Source organism: Delphinus delphis, chromosome 14 (assembly GCF_949987515.2).
Source record: "Delphinus delphis chromosome 14, mDelDel1.2, whole genome shotgun sequence".
Classification (NCBI taxonomy): Eukaryota; Metazoa; Chordata; class Mammalia; order Artiodactyla; family Delphinidae; genus Delphinus; species Delphinus delphis.
The window spans coordinates 34,896,138-34,911,068 of record NC_082696.1 but is presented as its reverse complement, the minus strand read 5'-3'; positions in this window follow the sequence as shown (position 1 = coordinate 34,911,068).

Sequence of the window (14,931 nt, the reverse complement as noted above, 5' to 3'; positions counted from 1 at the left end):
CTAGAAACTGATCTGCCTACAGGGCCGTCTCACATACTTACACCAAACTCATCATGTCTGAAACAGAGTTTATCAAAGTTATTTGTTTATCCCATGAATTAAATTGTGCATGATAGGTAAACATACCCACGTAATAAAAAAAATCTTAAGATGTTGGTTTCCCAAAATAACTAGAATTGGGGAGATCCAGAGTACTCCACTGGGGCCCTTGTGTTCTGTAAGTTTAGAGCAGATGAAGGTAAGTGTATCACTTGCCAGCAGGCTGCAGTGCTTGAACGTAAGGAGAAAAACGCAGAGGGCCATGTCTTAGGGTGAACCTCTTCAATCCAGACAGACTTCCAATTGAGACAACTTTGTGAATGTTGACTCAGGCTAATCACAAGGGGATAATCTGGAAAAGAAGGGGAATCAGATGAAGGGAATCAGACAACCACATATATAATTAAAATACCGTGTAACAGATACAATATATAAACATACTGCATTAATGATTTTTAAAAAGTTGTATCATGAATTGAGTTCTCCGTCTTGCACACCAGCAGTCACTTCCTCCTAAGCTGGCCACAGCTGTCACACACGTGCGACAAGGCAGTGCCTCAGTGCATACGTACATACATTTACACACCAACAGTGACCTAATTCATATTCACCTTAAGCGTTTTCATTTGGTGAGTAAATTAGAGCTCTGTTATACTGGTAATGGGTGCATACACTGGACTGTAAATTTTCCATCGGTTTCTATTTTTTTGGTCTCTTGGTTTTCATCAATTATTGAACTCACACACTTAAGGATATGGGAGGCGAAATTATTTTCCTATTAGAGGAAAAAATGCTAAAATGAAGAAAACTTTGAGAAATCTGTAGAAAATGGCTGGTTGCAAGACTCTGTGATTTTGATGTCTTCATTAGCAGTTCCTCACCTCACTCCACACCAAAGACATTACATGAGGTTAGAGCTTCTGTGGTTCCACTGACATTGGGTAGGAAGATGTTGGTTCTTTCTTTCCTTTGTGATATGAGAATGTTTAAGGCTGTGTGCATCTAGGGCAGTGTACATCTAGGGCAACTATGAGTCTTCCAAAACCAGTGCTTCGCAGTCAGTGTAAAATGAAACGTATTATGACCATGTTATTACCAGTGCCTAAGTCATCTTTATATAGTGCTTGGTAAATAACTAACTGCTTCTCTAATAGTATATTATTTGGTCATCACAATAGCTCTGCAAAGTGAATAGAGCTGATGTTTTATGTTCATTTTTCTTGTAAGAAAGTCTGGCTTGCTCAAGGCCACACAGTAGTAAAATCCAGATCCAGTATTTCAATACAAATATACTAATAGTCATATTTGGAAGTCTGAAAACTCTTGTATTGCTCAAGAGCATTTTTCCCATTTGAGGGGCACAAGTCTTCTCCAAGTTCCACATGTCTTTTATTTCCTAGGCTTGCAAAAGGGACAATAACCTACATGCTGAGGTATTCTTAAAGAAATATTATTTCAATGTATTGTAAAGAGCTCTTGTCTGATTCTTAGGGAAATAAAACACGCCTTATTTTTACTTTCTTAATAAATTACTTGCAGGAAAAGAGAAAACAGACAAAACAAAAACTTATCCAAAATAAAGAAAACCCCTATATTTTTTCTGAAATATTATATCCTGACAGACAACATAGGTTTATGGATGAAGCTTGAGTTTGGATGTCAGTTACACTGGCAGCCCCTGTTCCTCTTGCCTTGTTCCAATTTTCCTTTTATCACTAGCAATTATCACCTTCTCACATACCACATAACTTATACTTTAATTATTTTGATTTACTGTCTCTCTCCTCCAACCTGAATATAAGTTCCAAGTGGGCAGGAATCTCTCCTTTATTCTCTGAAGTATCCCAGAACCAGCACAGTGTTCGGCTAGTATAGTAGGAACACGATAAAGTTTGCTGATTGAATGAATGAATTCCCACCTGGGTGGGAATTTTCACTTCACCACTTACCAATAGCAGAACCTAGGAATGTTATTTAACCCTTCTAACGCTTTTTTTTTTTTTGTATGTGTGTTAAAATGTAAATAACATGAGTGACCATTTTAACCATTTTTAGGTGTGCAGATCTGTGACATTAAGTACGTTCACGTTGTTCTGGAGCCATCTATCTCCAGAATTTCTTCATCTTCCGCCAACTGAAATTCTATACCTATTAAACAGTTCTTCATTCCCTCCTGCCCTCAGTCCCTGGCAAGCATCCTTTTATTTTTTGTCTCTATAAAGTTTGTCTCTATAGATACCTCATATAAACAGAATCAGACAGGACTTGTCTTTTGTGACTGGCTTATCTCAGTACAGTGCCTCAAGATTCATCCATGTTGTGGCATGTGTCAGAATTTCTTTTCTTTTTAAGGATGAATAATATTCCATGTTATGTGTATTCCACATTTTGCTTATCCATCCATTTGCTGATAGATAACTTGGGTTGCATCCACCTTCTGGCTATCGTGAATAATGCTGCTGAGAACATGAGTGTACAGATATCTGCTTGAATCCCTGTTTTCAATTCTTTGGGGCATACACCTAGAAGCAGAATTGCTGGATCATATAATAATTCTATTATTAATTTTTTGAGAAGCCACTATACCAGTTTTCACAGTGGCGGCACCATTTTACAGTCTGACCAGCAAAGCACAAGAATTCTTTCTTCTCCACATCCTTGCCAGAACTTGTTATTTTCTTTTTGTTTATTTGTTTTGTTTTGTTTTTGCACTAACCATCCTAATAAGTGTGAAGGAAATCTTTCTGAGTTTTAATAGCTTTATCCCCACATAGTGGGGATAAACACAGAGATTTCGTGACCAGCACAGTTCTAGCACAGAGTGGGTATTTACTAAAAGAAGATTTCCTTTGTTTATTGTTATATTTGGGAAGAAAATTTCCACATAAATGTTAAGAGAGTCACTTCCACTTTTCCTGTTATTATCTAAAATTCACTCATACTGGTAGAGACATAAATCAGACATAACAAATAGGAGAGGATAGAAAGCTTCATTTTTATTTTTCTCTTTTTACCCAAAAGAGACTATTACTGACTGGATCCAATGGTAAGAGTCCAAGTGATTATAAACTGAGACATAATTTTAATGATTTATATTTTCTTTTAATGAGAAAGAACTGTGAGGAAAATTAAAGAAATCAGGACAATCTGATTCATGTATTAATAGTGCTATCATTGAACTAAAACAGGAGATTATTTCAGCTGAACAAATTGCTGATTTACACATCTAAAAAAATCACTGAAATTAGATACTAGATTCAACTGAACTATTATTTGACTGATTTCATCATTCTATCATTTAAGAACAGTTACAATTCTTCTTTCTACCCCTGTGGAGATTCATACTTAGTCTAGACTTAATAAACAAAAATGTTGGTGCTTAAGGAATTTTAACTATAATATTCAGTTTAACTGGCTTCAATTCCGCAAAAGTTTACCAAACAGACATTATGTGCAAAACATGCATGGAATACAAAGGATAAGATTCAGTATATACTTTTAAGAGTAAATTTGATAATCATTATTTTAACGGTTACAAAATACTGAGAGGATTAGATCAAGACAGCAGAATGAACATACATCTCTGCTTCTTCTTATGCCTCAGGTATCATATGTCTCTATACCAACATCTATTTACAAATATAGTAAGAGAGAGAATATAATAATCTTCATTTAAACAATTCAAATTAGTTAAAAGAGGATTGGATCAATATAAAGAAAGGAACATATATGTCCCATTGCTCTTCTGTCTAAAATATCATGAAATAAAAAACATATTTATATTTAAAATAATATAACCTGTAATAGCTCTTGAACATAGAAAAGACGCCTGTAAGTAATCTACATAATTTGAAGTATTTTTATCTTTCATTCATAATCACCAAAGTGTTTATGATAAACATAACCAGAAGCTATATTTAGGTGGGCAGGGATACTTAAATACAAAATTTTCAGAAAACAAACGAATTACCAATAATTTCAGAAAAAAAATAAAGAAATTTTATACAAGCAAATAAACAAATATAATTATAAAAAAGAATAACAAAAAAGATGCAATAAAGAAAACAAACTTTATAATTATTCTCAGCTCTTTAAGAATTCTATATCCATAAAGAAAGAAATAGATTTTGTGGAAACAAAAGCTAAAGTAGTTGAATTGTTAGAAACAAGCAAATAAGTAAAAAAAAAAACCTTGAGGGATGGATTGAGTAGAAAAATGTGCACAGCTAGATAGTAAATCCATGAGCTGAGCTTGGAGCCAAGGAAGTGTCCCAGAACACAGCACAAAGGAACAAAGAAATGGAAAAAATGAGAGAAAAGTTAATAGACAAGGAAAGAAAATTCCAACATCGATTTAATAAGAGTCCCAGAAAGAACAAACAGACTAGAGTGGGAGAAATGACAAAGAAATCACATAAATCCAGAAGAAAATTTTCGATCTAATGGCACAATTGAAAGAGCTTATGTAGTACCAAACAAGATGAATAAGAAGAGACATGTACCTTGGCCACTATGCTGCAGGTTCAGAATTTCAAAGATGAAAAGAAAAATCCTGTAAGATTTTACAGTGGAAAAAAAATAGGTTATCTACAAAACCACCCCAAACACAAATCAGATGAACAAGAATCATCTCCTTGGCAGCACTGAGAGCCAGAAAATGATGAAGCTATATCTTTAATGTTGTCACCAAAAAACTGGTTTTAAACCTAAAATACTATACTTAAACTAATATTCAAATTGGAGGGCAAAATAATGACATTTTCAGATGTGCAATGAATCAGAAAATTTACCACCCACAGTTGTTCTCTGAAAAAAATTACTCTTCAGTATAAAACAGGAAAAAAGGAGCCCAAGAAGTGGGAAGAAGTAGGCCAACAGAAAAAGTAATGAGCAAAGAAACCTATAATCCTATTTACGTTTAAATAGTTGTGGAGCATAACGTAAAAAATCAAGTAGTAATCAAATTTCTGGAACTAAAATCTCAGATGATTTCAGCAGAGGAAGTTGGTAGAGGGCTGGGATTATGATCATTGGGGAGGGAGTCAATTTATAATGTCCTAAGGTTCTTACCTTTTCACAGAGAGCATTTAAATTCAACTAAATGAATATATAGATGTATGTGTGTTTGTATATATATAGTATAATTATGGTAAATGATAAAGTTATACATTAGATCTAAGCAAAAACAGAAAGAAGTTCAAAAGAAGTTAAAACTTTATGAATACTAATATTATATACAAATTAGTTGTGTAAATTGGCAAAACCACTAGAGAAGAAAAATACACGTGGCAAAAACATGTGATCTATTTAATAAAAAAGAAGGAAAAAGAAAGCATGGTAACTTGACAAATAAGTTCAAACACATCATTAATCACAAAAAAAACATGTTAAAGGTTAAAGTCTTCCATTAAAATACAGAGATCTGATGGAGTTTCTAAAAATCAAGCTATATACTATTCACAGTGGGGTAGAAAAAGTACATAGAAGGCAAACACAAACAAAAGTTAAGTATTGTTATAAAATTAATTTAAGACAAAACAAATTTTAGACTAAGTATTTAACATGTCAGAGTGACATTTTATATTCTTGAAAGCTACAATCTATTAAAATATACAATAATAAACATTTATCGACAAGATAGCTAGCCTAGACTATATATTAAAACTGGTATAAATATAAGAAAATATTTTAAAATCCTGTATTATAATTAAAGACTATAGTATGCCTATAAGAAATCAACAGTAGACAAAATATTAAAAATATGGAGGCTTTAAACAACACAATTAACAATTCTTATTTAATAGATAATAAAGAAATGTGTTTACTAAAATCAAAGAATTCACACTTCTAAAGAACATAAATTCAAAAATTCACAATTTAGGGCTTCCCTGGTGGTGCAGTGGTTGAGAGTCCGCCTGCCGATGCAGGGGACACAGGTTCGTGCCCCGGTCTGGGAAGATCCCACATGCCGCGGAGCGGCTGGGCCCGTGAGCCATGGCCGCTGAGCCTGCGCGTCCGGAACCTGTGCTCCGCAACGGGAGAGGCCACAACAGTGAGAGGCCCGCGTACCGCAAAAAAAAAAAAAAAAAAAAAAAAAATTCACAATTTAAAAGGCTCCAAAGAACAAAGGAAGTAGCAATTAACTCTTCCCAAAAGGAAGAATATTCAAGATAGACCAGAGTATTCCAGGCAGAAGGAATAGTATGTGAAAAGCTTATCCTTCAGTTTCTGCCCAGCCCAAGTCTCTAAGCACACTGTATCTGCCACACCTGCCTTTATGGTTCTTCAGTTACCTCCATGAAATGTGTTAGATGTTGGAAAAACTAAGTTTGCAGTATTAAAATTGTACTAATGGAAGGAGGATGGACAAAAGGTAAGCATTCATATTTAACTTTTCTATCTCAGCTATCACCAGTGCCCTGCAATACTCATTAAACACTTTCATTTCGACTTTTTTTTTTTTAATTTATTTTTGGCTGTGTTGGGTCTTCAGTGCTGCATGCAGGCTTTCTCTAGTTGCAGTGACTGGGGGCTACTCTTCATTGTGGTGCGCAGGCTTCTCGTTGCAGTGGCTTCTCTTGTTGGGGAGCACGGGCTCTAGGCACACGAGCTTCAGTGGTTGCAGCACGCAGGCTCGGTAGTTGCGGCGCACAGGCTTAGTTGCTCCACGGCATGTGGGATCTTCCCGGACCAAGGCTTAAACCCGTGTTCCCTGCATCGGCAGGTGGATTCTTAACCACTGCACCACTAGGGAAGTCCTTGACTCTTTTTTTTTTAAAAAACACCTTTAGTGTTCTCTCTGTCTCTCTCTCACCAAGGAAAGGCCATGTGAGCACACAAGGTGATGACCGTCTCCAAGGCAGGGAGAGGTCTCTCATCAGAACCCAGCCAGACTGACACCCTGATTCTCAGACTTCCAGCTGCCTGAACTGTGAGAAAAAAAATTTCTGTTGTTTAAGCCACCCTATCTATGGTATTTTGTTATGGCATCCTGAGCTGACTAAGACAGGTGGTATCATAAACCTGTCAAGAATGAGAAAAATATTCTGGGTTAGCTGCTTTACTTATATGAGGATGAACTCACCTAGATGTACATTATTCTACCAAATATATTTTATAACACATCAGATACCAATAAAAGCCCCAATATGATAGAGTCATATAACACCAGTAGAGGTCTTTAAATGTTAAGCTTTCGGTCACCTCCTGGATTGCTCTAATCAAGTGGAATAGCATAGGTCCTGTGTCATATACTGGAGCCTCATAAACTCTGCTCTTGGCCAAATTCCCAGAAGCTCCTTTCACCCAGTTTTCTGTGTAAGACCCCAGAACCAGCTCTCTTAACCTACACAAACCCATAGGAAGCACACGTCTCTAAGAAGTTGCTGCCAAAATTTTGTTTTCATTTTCTAACTTTTGCACAGATATGAAAGAGACAAAAGTGGTTACATCCCATTCTTACTAAAAATGGCCTACTTCTCTATCTATCTCACCAAGAATGCCCATTTCGTCTTTATGATGCCATGACCCACAAAGGTCCAATTGTTTTCTTGGACTTTGACTAACAGAGATGACCTGCCTTAACCATATAGAACAAGATTAAGGACCAGAAGTAAGGTGGGATGAATAACCTGATGAAGTTGAAAGAGGAAGTAAGAAGGAAGGGGGAGATACTCTTCATCCCAGAAAGTGTGGCTACTCCTTGGGTACCAGACAAGACTTGACAAACAGTGCTGGTCCACTCCCACTGCCACTCTGCTAAAGCCCACATCCCTTGGGTTCCAAAATTAAAGATGTGTGACTTAGACTATTCTTCATAGGAATGTTTGGTTTAAGGATGTTTCCTAAATATGGACAGTACCATAGAGTGCTTAGCTGTAATAACATTAAAGAAAACATTGCTCAGGAAAAAAAAAAAAAGCAGAACACCTGTAGTCTCTTGATCTGTGGTTCACTCTAAAAGAAAGGAAAAAAATAGACTCTTTAAACTCTTATTCTTACCAAAACTCAAAGCTTTGTGTTTTAGCATCTAGAATCTCCTGGAAGATTGTATAAACTTTGGTTGCTTGCCATTGTGATACTAGGACCTTGGCAGTTACTCTAGAGAATAAAGAGGCCCAGATTCTGAGATATCACTTTGGTCATTTGTCTAATGAATTAAATCTCTTGGACAAATAATTAAATTTCACACTGGCTAAATTTTTCTGACTACAACAAGTTGATAATCTAGCATAATGAAGCAGTGTGTATAGTGACTGGGGCAAAGCCTGTCCTATTCCAGTCTTGGTCCTGACTTCTCCATTTATTTGCTATGTGACTTTGAGCAACATACTTATCTTAGCCTTAGTTTCCTCATCTGTAAAATGAGGATAACACTTGTAGGTACTTAGAATTTTCAGAAAATTTAAGGAGTTAATGCATAAAAAACACTTAGAACAGTTCCTGGTATATAAGAAGCACTCAATATAATTGAGCTATTATTCTTAAGAATACTTCAGTCATCTCCCTTAAAACTACACTGGCATCATCCTATAACTCTGCTCAGTCATTTGAAGTTACAAAATTCTTCAGTATTTACATTAAAGATCTTAGCACCTGTACAGATGTCAAACAACATTAAAGCAAAAGTCCTGAAATACACTTTTGTGACTGTAAAGAAAGAGAAGTCTAGAATCAGAAATTCTGCTGTTTATTTCAACGTTTTTTTTTAACGAAACCAAGTCGTGCCCATTAATCAAGCATTTTTGTTCCTTAATTTCAAAATTTATAAAATATGAAACATAGTAGCTGGCCAAGTTCAGCAATTATGTAGCATAAGCTTTAAATTATGAACACTGGTTATATATACATAGATTGTTATTCTAGAAAATCAAAATCACTGTAGCTTATTTAGTACCTACACAATGATGTGTTAGTTATGATAGGTAGTTATGCTGCTAAGTATTTATGCTGCTAGGTAGTCATGCATAAGTAATAAATTAATCTGTTAACATTGCTTGTATAAAATCATATCAAAATTTAGCTTTTTATTAATATTTGGAAAGAACTGCATGGATTTAAGATGGCAGACTCTGGAGCCAGATTGCTAGCTTTTGGAACCCGACTGCTAGCTTTTGGAACCCATCTCTACCGCCTGCCAACTAGCATAAGCTTGAGCAACTTACTTAGCCCTTCTTTCTACCTCAGTTTCCCCATTGCGAAATGGAGAAATAACTAATCTTCTTCATAAGATTGTGATGAGAACTAAATTATGTAGTATATGCAAAGCACCTAGAATAGTGCACACCATAGTAAACACTCAAAACTTGTTAGCTTGAAATAAAATTTTTCTATTTTCCACTTATTTTTTCTGGTCAACATTCAATATCAGTTATCAAAGGTTTATTCTAAAACTGCATGGCATTTGGTCATTGTTGCATCACCATCACATCATTTACATAGAAAATCCATGCCTGCATTTCCTGGTCAGCATTTCTGTCCACCCTGTCTTCTCAGTGAGATTCACTGAGTTCATACTCTGGGCTCACTATTCTAGAGTCAAGTATTTGGGGGTAAGAGGGCTCGGGGTACCAGATTCTTCGATTCCCAGAACTTGGAGTCTATCAATTTTCTTCCATGGGCTATCTGCAAATTTAAACATGCTGAGAAGACAGAAGAAAGGGTCCAGAGATCTGAGACAAGGAAAAAAAGGATAGACACTGGGACCAGGAAAAGAGAGAAATGGTTACCAGGATGAAAATAGACATGATTCCTGACTTCAAAGGGTTTGTAATCTGGTGGAAGAAACTGATAAAGGCACAGAATCACCGCAGTAGAGCCCTGAGTTAATGAATATAAGTACTGGTGGCACACAGAGGGAAGAATGACAAGTCTGCCTGAGGAATTAGGGATGTTTTCACAGAGGATTTAACACTTGAGTAAGTCCCTAAGGATAACTAGGTATTCCCCGGCTTGAGACAAACCATATTTTGCAGAGCATGAGGCCTGCAGAAGCATGATGTGTTCGGGTAGTCACTCACTGTGGCTATAATAGAGAGAGTGTGGGTGGAAGCAGAAGACGTAGAGGAAGAGGTGGGGGAGTTGAGAAATCATGTGCCCAAATAGGTTTAATATGTCTCTTTCATCTTTCTTCTCCTCCTCCCACCATCCTCCCTAGTGTGACTAAATGAGAGACGCTTGGAAGTTCCTGTTTCTGGTTCTGGGGAAGGCAGTGAATCCATGCAACTCTGAGAAGAGTGGCCTGGGGTGACCTGAGCATCTGGAAGGACCATTTTCAGTCTTTAAGCTGGGACAGCTGAGTGGCTAGTGGTGTCACCAAGTGACTCAGCAGGATTGGGGCCTGTTACTGAATTTTATCATGTCACAGCTAATAGTGTCAGCAAAACATAAAGCATTACTTGAAAATTATTGTCAGATGGAATTTCTTTGGTTGCTTTGTTGAAAATTACATGCATGCTGTGTTGGTATAGATAGCCAGCCCTGTGTGTGTGTGCGTGCGTGTGTGTGTGTGTGTGTGTTGTGTGTGTGTGTGTTGGTTTTTATAGCGTGTAGTCCCCAGGAATCCTGAATAACAAACATGTCCTTTTAATATTATTTGTACACATATCTGTGTATTCAGGTCAAGGGTACAATGGAGCCTTTTTATGCCTGTGGAAGTGTCCGAACAGGGATGAGAGGACAGAGAGTTGCTAAGAATCTAACAAGACACGACCAGTTGTTTCTCTTCTAGTGACAGAGTGTCAGCTTTCCTCTGGCCAATCCTCTTCCCAGCCCAGGCCTTTATGGATGGTGAAACAAATACTCCTTTTTCTTGTATGTTCTAGTCTAGATGGTGCAAAATCCTTCAATCTGTCATAAAAAGGCAGTTCAACCCAGAAAATACTTTGCCTATGTTTTCCTGGGACACTCCTCAGTAACATTCTCTGCAAATTCTGCCTGCCAAGGCAGTATGAGAACACAGAATAGCTTTACTGAGAAGAAAACTGATATGAGAAGTGGACAAGAAGTTGACAAAAGAGGTCTCTTTAGAGTATAAGCATAAAAATGCAAAAAAACACAATTCGCTAACCAGTTTTATAACATTAGGAAATAACTCAATCTCCGGCTACCTGAAATTGCATCAAATTAGGAGAAAAAAAGTCAACACGTTCATTTGCATAATATGAGGTGCTTATTAAGTCTACTGGATGGTGATGCTGCACGAAATATACTTTCCATATTTCACTGTGATTTGCTCTTAAGGTATCAGAAACTAAAACTGGATACACTTTCTCTTGGCATCTCATAAAAATGTTCTTACAGTCAGTCTAATAGTTCAGCACCGGCAGCACCGATCTTGTGCAGTTCTCCTGAAAGTTTTCAGCAATAAATCTCTAGAAATGTCCACTTAAGCAGTAGGGGTCATAAATACTTCACGAGAGCAATAAAATAGAACAGAATTTTGGAAGTTATAATTTTAGTCGATATAACTGCACTATAAAAGGAAGTCCTCTGGGACCCAGAATAAATGCAAAACTCCATCCAAGTGAACTGCAGTGCTAACCCATCTGCAAGTGGTAAATTATCCCCAGTCCCAGGTGTGGTGCATTATCCTAAGGGTGTCCAGTGATTAAAGGTAAGAACTTGGCTAAAATTCAAGGGAGCAGTGAATGTTAATGATGGCTGGAAATTGTCAACAATTTCTCTGGAAGTTTGATTCGTTCCTATTTGCTCACATTAGCCATGTCCAAAGTTCAGTGGATTGTGTATGATCAGTATAGGTACTCTGGTGAGAGAGGCCCAGAGGGTGAAAAAGAGACTTTGGCTCTTCATTTGCCCCGAAAGGAGTTCATACCGGATGAAAGTAGAGCCATAATCCTGTTATCTGTAAGCCCTTCAGGTTTCCACAAAGAATAGACACTTACTGTGGTCTTTGTCCTAAAATTCAACTGATGATTGCAAAGCAACAGAAAAGTTGCATTACATTTGTGCTCTCTCTGGTACATCACTTATCCCATTTAGTACAGATTTGCATAGCTGTTATTTTTCATTTAAATCTGTGTCGGGGTCTTAGAAACTACCAAAGGGTCAAGGATATGTTTAATTGGTTTCCTAAGCTCTTCCCCCACTCCTCACACCCATACACGTGTAAAGAACACTATGCATTGTTGAATGCGAGTGATTATTATTTCATGATTACATCCATAACTTTTTTGTAGCGTTTGGGGTCAAAAAGTTCCCATCTTTCTTCTTTTTCACCAAGTTCTTGAATTGTCCCCTGTGCCCCAATCTAATTTTGATTGGTGCCATCTAGAAAACTGAGGAGAACGATATTGAATGAAGGTGGCAGGGATAAGAAAGTTACATCTGAAGAGCAGATGAAGAAAATTTTTATGCAAGGAAGCCCAAGCTTCCAATTTTTAATCACCATTTGAATGTGGCCTATTAAAATGCCAAATCACTTTGCAATATTTTGTTATGTCTTCAGAGCTTAAAATAGTCACTGTGAAATAGTCATTCCACTCCAGTTTTCCCATCTGAAAATAATAACGTATTGTACCTTTTGCTGTTGCTTCTAATTTTTGGGTTTTTATTATTGTGTAACTGAAATGTCAGCCTCCTGCATCTAAGGGTCACCATCTAGTTTATTTGGAAAATAAAGGAACAAAAGGATTTCTCTCATGTCAACTCTTGAGTCACTGACCCGGCAGCTATTGTCTATGTCATGTGCTCCTCTTAGCTTTGCTTTCTGCATGGTCTTTGGTCACTGTTCTGTTCACTGTTGTTCACCACCTGAAACTTGGGTCTTCTAGGTGATATAGTGCCAATTCAAGAGGTTCACACTTTCCATCACTAACCTGTCACTTTGCTCCCATTAATACCCAACCACAAAGTTTATGGGTGTTGCAGCTTTTGACGTAGCTTGGGGATCATTCCAAGTAAAACCCTCTAGTTTCCTCCCAGAAAAAAATTCCCTGATACTTTATGTGGATTGCTTTTACCCACGGCCTTTTCTCAATCTGGACACTCCCGGGATGCAGTAATCATCACCTGGGGCATTTCCCTAAGACTAAGGTAGCAAGTCCAAAATAAATTCATGACAACAGTGGGTGAGACTTGGATGTGGGAGGAGAGCCTCCAGAAAATAGTCTATAATGGATTCTGCAGTTTAAAGTTTGGTTACCACTCAGGTTTGTCAGTCAGTGTGAAGTGAAGCCAGCCTATGCTGCTGGGTGGACACGTGTTGTTTCATAGCCAGTATCCTTCCCCTTATTCCTTTAATAGCATCTTTACTTTCCTTGGGGATCAACTCCACCCACTTTCATTCCATGTGGTTTAGGTGGGGCTAGCCCAACCTCTGGAATCAGAGGTGAGCTCGTGATCCAGATATGGACAATCAGTATTGTGGTGTGGCCATGGTGATTGGTTAATCACTCTTTGCTCTAATCAAAGTAATCCCAGGAATTTTTCTGGGGCAGCTAGGAAAGACAAGTTTTTTGTTTTTGTTTTTGTTTTTTTTCCTAAGGCTGCTAGCAGAGAGGATGAAGTAAATCTGACTTTCCATCAGGCACCATAAAAGCATAAAAATAAGGCCAACCAAGAGGAAAACAGGGCTCACATGTAAAGAGAAATTGGCTCTGATGAAGACACTTGAGACTCTTAGATCCAGCCATGATAAAAGCTGGTACGGCTGGAATTTTCAGTATGGAAACTAAGATTTTTTTTTTTTTTTTTTTTGTGGTACGCGGGCCTCTCACTGTTGTGGCCTCTCCCGTTGTGGAGCACAGGCTCCGGACACGCAGGCTCAGCGGCCATGGCTCACGGGCCCAGCCGCTCTGCGGCATGTGGGATCTTCCCGGACCAGGGCACGAACCCGTGTCCCCTGCATCGGCAGGCGGACTCTCAATCACTGCGCCATCAGGGAAGCCCGATTTTTTTTTTTTTAACTTAAGCCATTTTGGGTTGATTTCCTGTCACCATCTGAAGTTCCTTGAATAATATATTCTTGAACTTATCCTATGGCACCAGATGTTTCATGGATTCCAGCATAAACATACACACACCTATACACTCTTCCCTGGGATAAACAATAATCTCAAAAACATTGCCGTCTAAATCCATACTAAGAGAGAGAAGCACTTTTTTGTGAATATAATATAATCTGCACAGATAGCTGTCTGAACAATGACTATAGTGCTTTATATTATTATGTAAGAAGCTTTCGTTTCCATCTATTGTTTCTAGACAATAATCTTAAATCTTAGTGATGCAAAAGAAATGAACTCCATCAGATTTTCATGATAAATATCAGAACTACGTATTTCTTTAGTTATGCAAACAGTTAGCTGGAATTGAAACTAACATGTTTAAAATTCAAGGTCAAATTTTAGGCATGCATTCCCCCACCTCATTATATCTCTATAAACAGGTTATAACAGTATAGAATTTATTTCCCTGTTCAAATTCCTGAATTAAAGGAATGAAGGAGAGGCAGGGCAGAGGCTGGTTCTTCTAGTAACATTTGAATTTAGGCAACTTTAGTCAATGTTTATAAAGAACAGAAAATCTATTTACGTTTTTCCAAATTCATTTATGGTCTTTCTCAACATGCATATATTCATTTTCATTTATGAGAAGAGAGTAGTTTATATCAGATACAAATAGGGCAATGGAAGGAATAAGAGTCGAGGGATCACTATACTCCCCTAGAACAAATGGCATGCATTTGTTGGGAAGTCTTTATCACTGGGTTCAAGGCATGACTTAATTAATTATGCTCAACTTGAAGAACAAAGAGTTCTAAATGTCTTTACTTTATGTAGAGAATATTCATCCAAAGGCTAAATATTTCAGTAAACCAAAGTTTAGATACCCATACTTCTATTAACTTGTTCCTGATGTACTGTGTTGTGT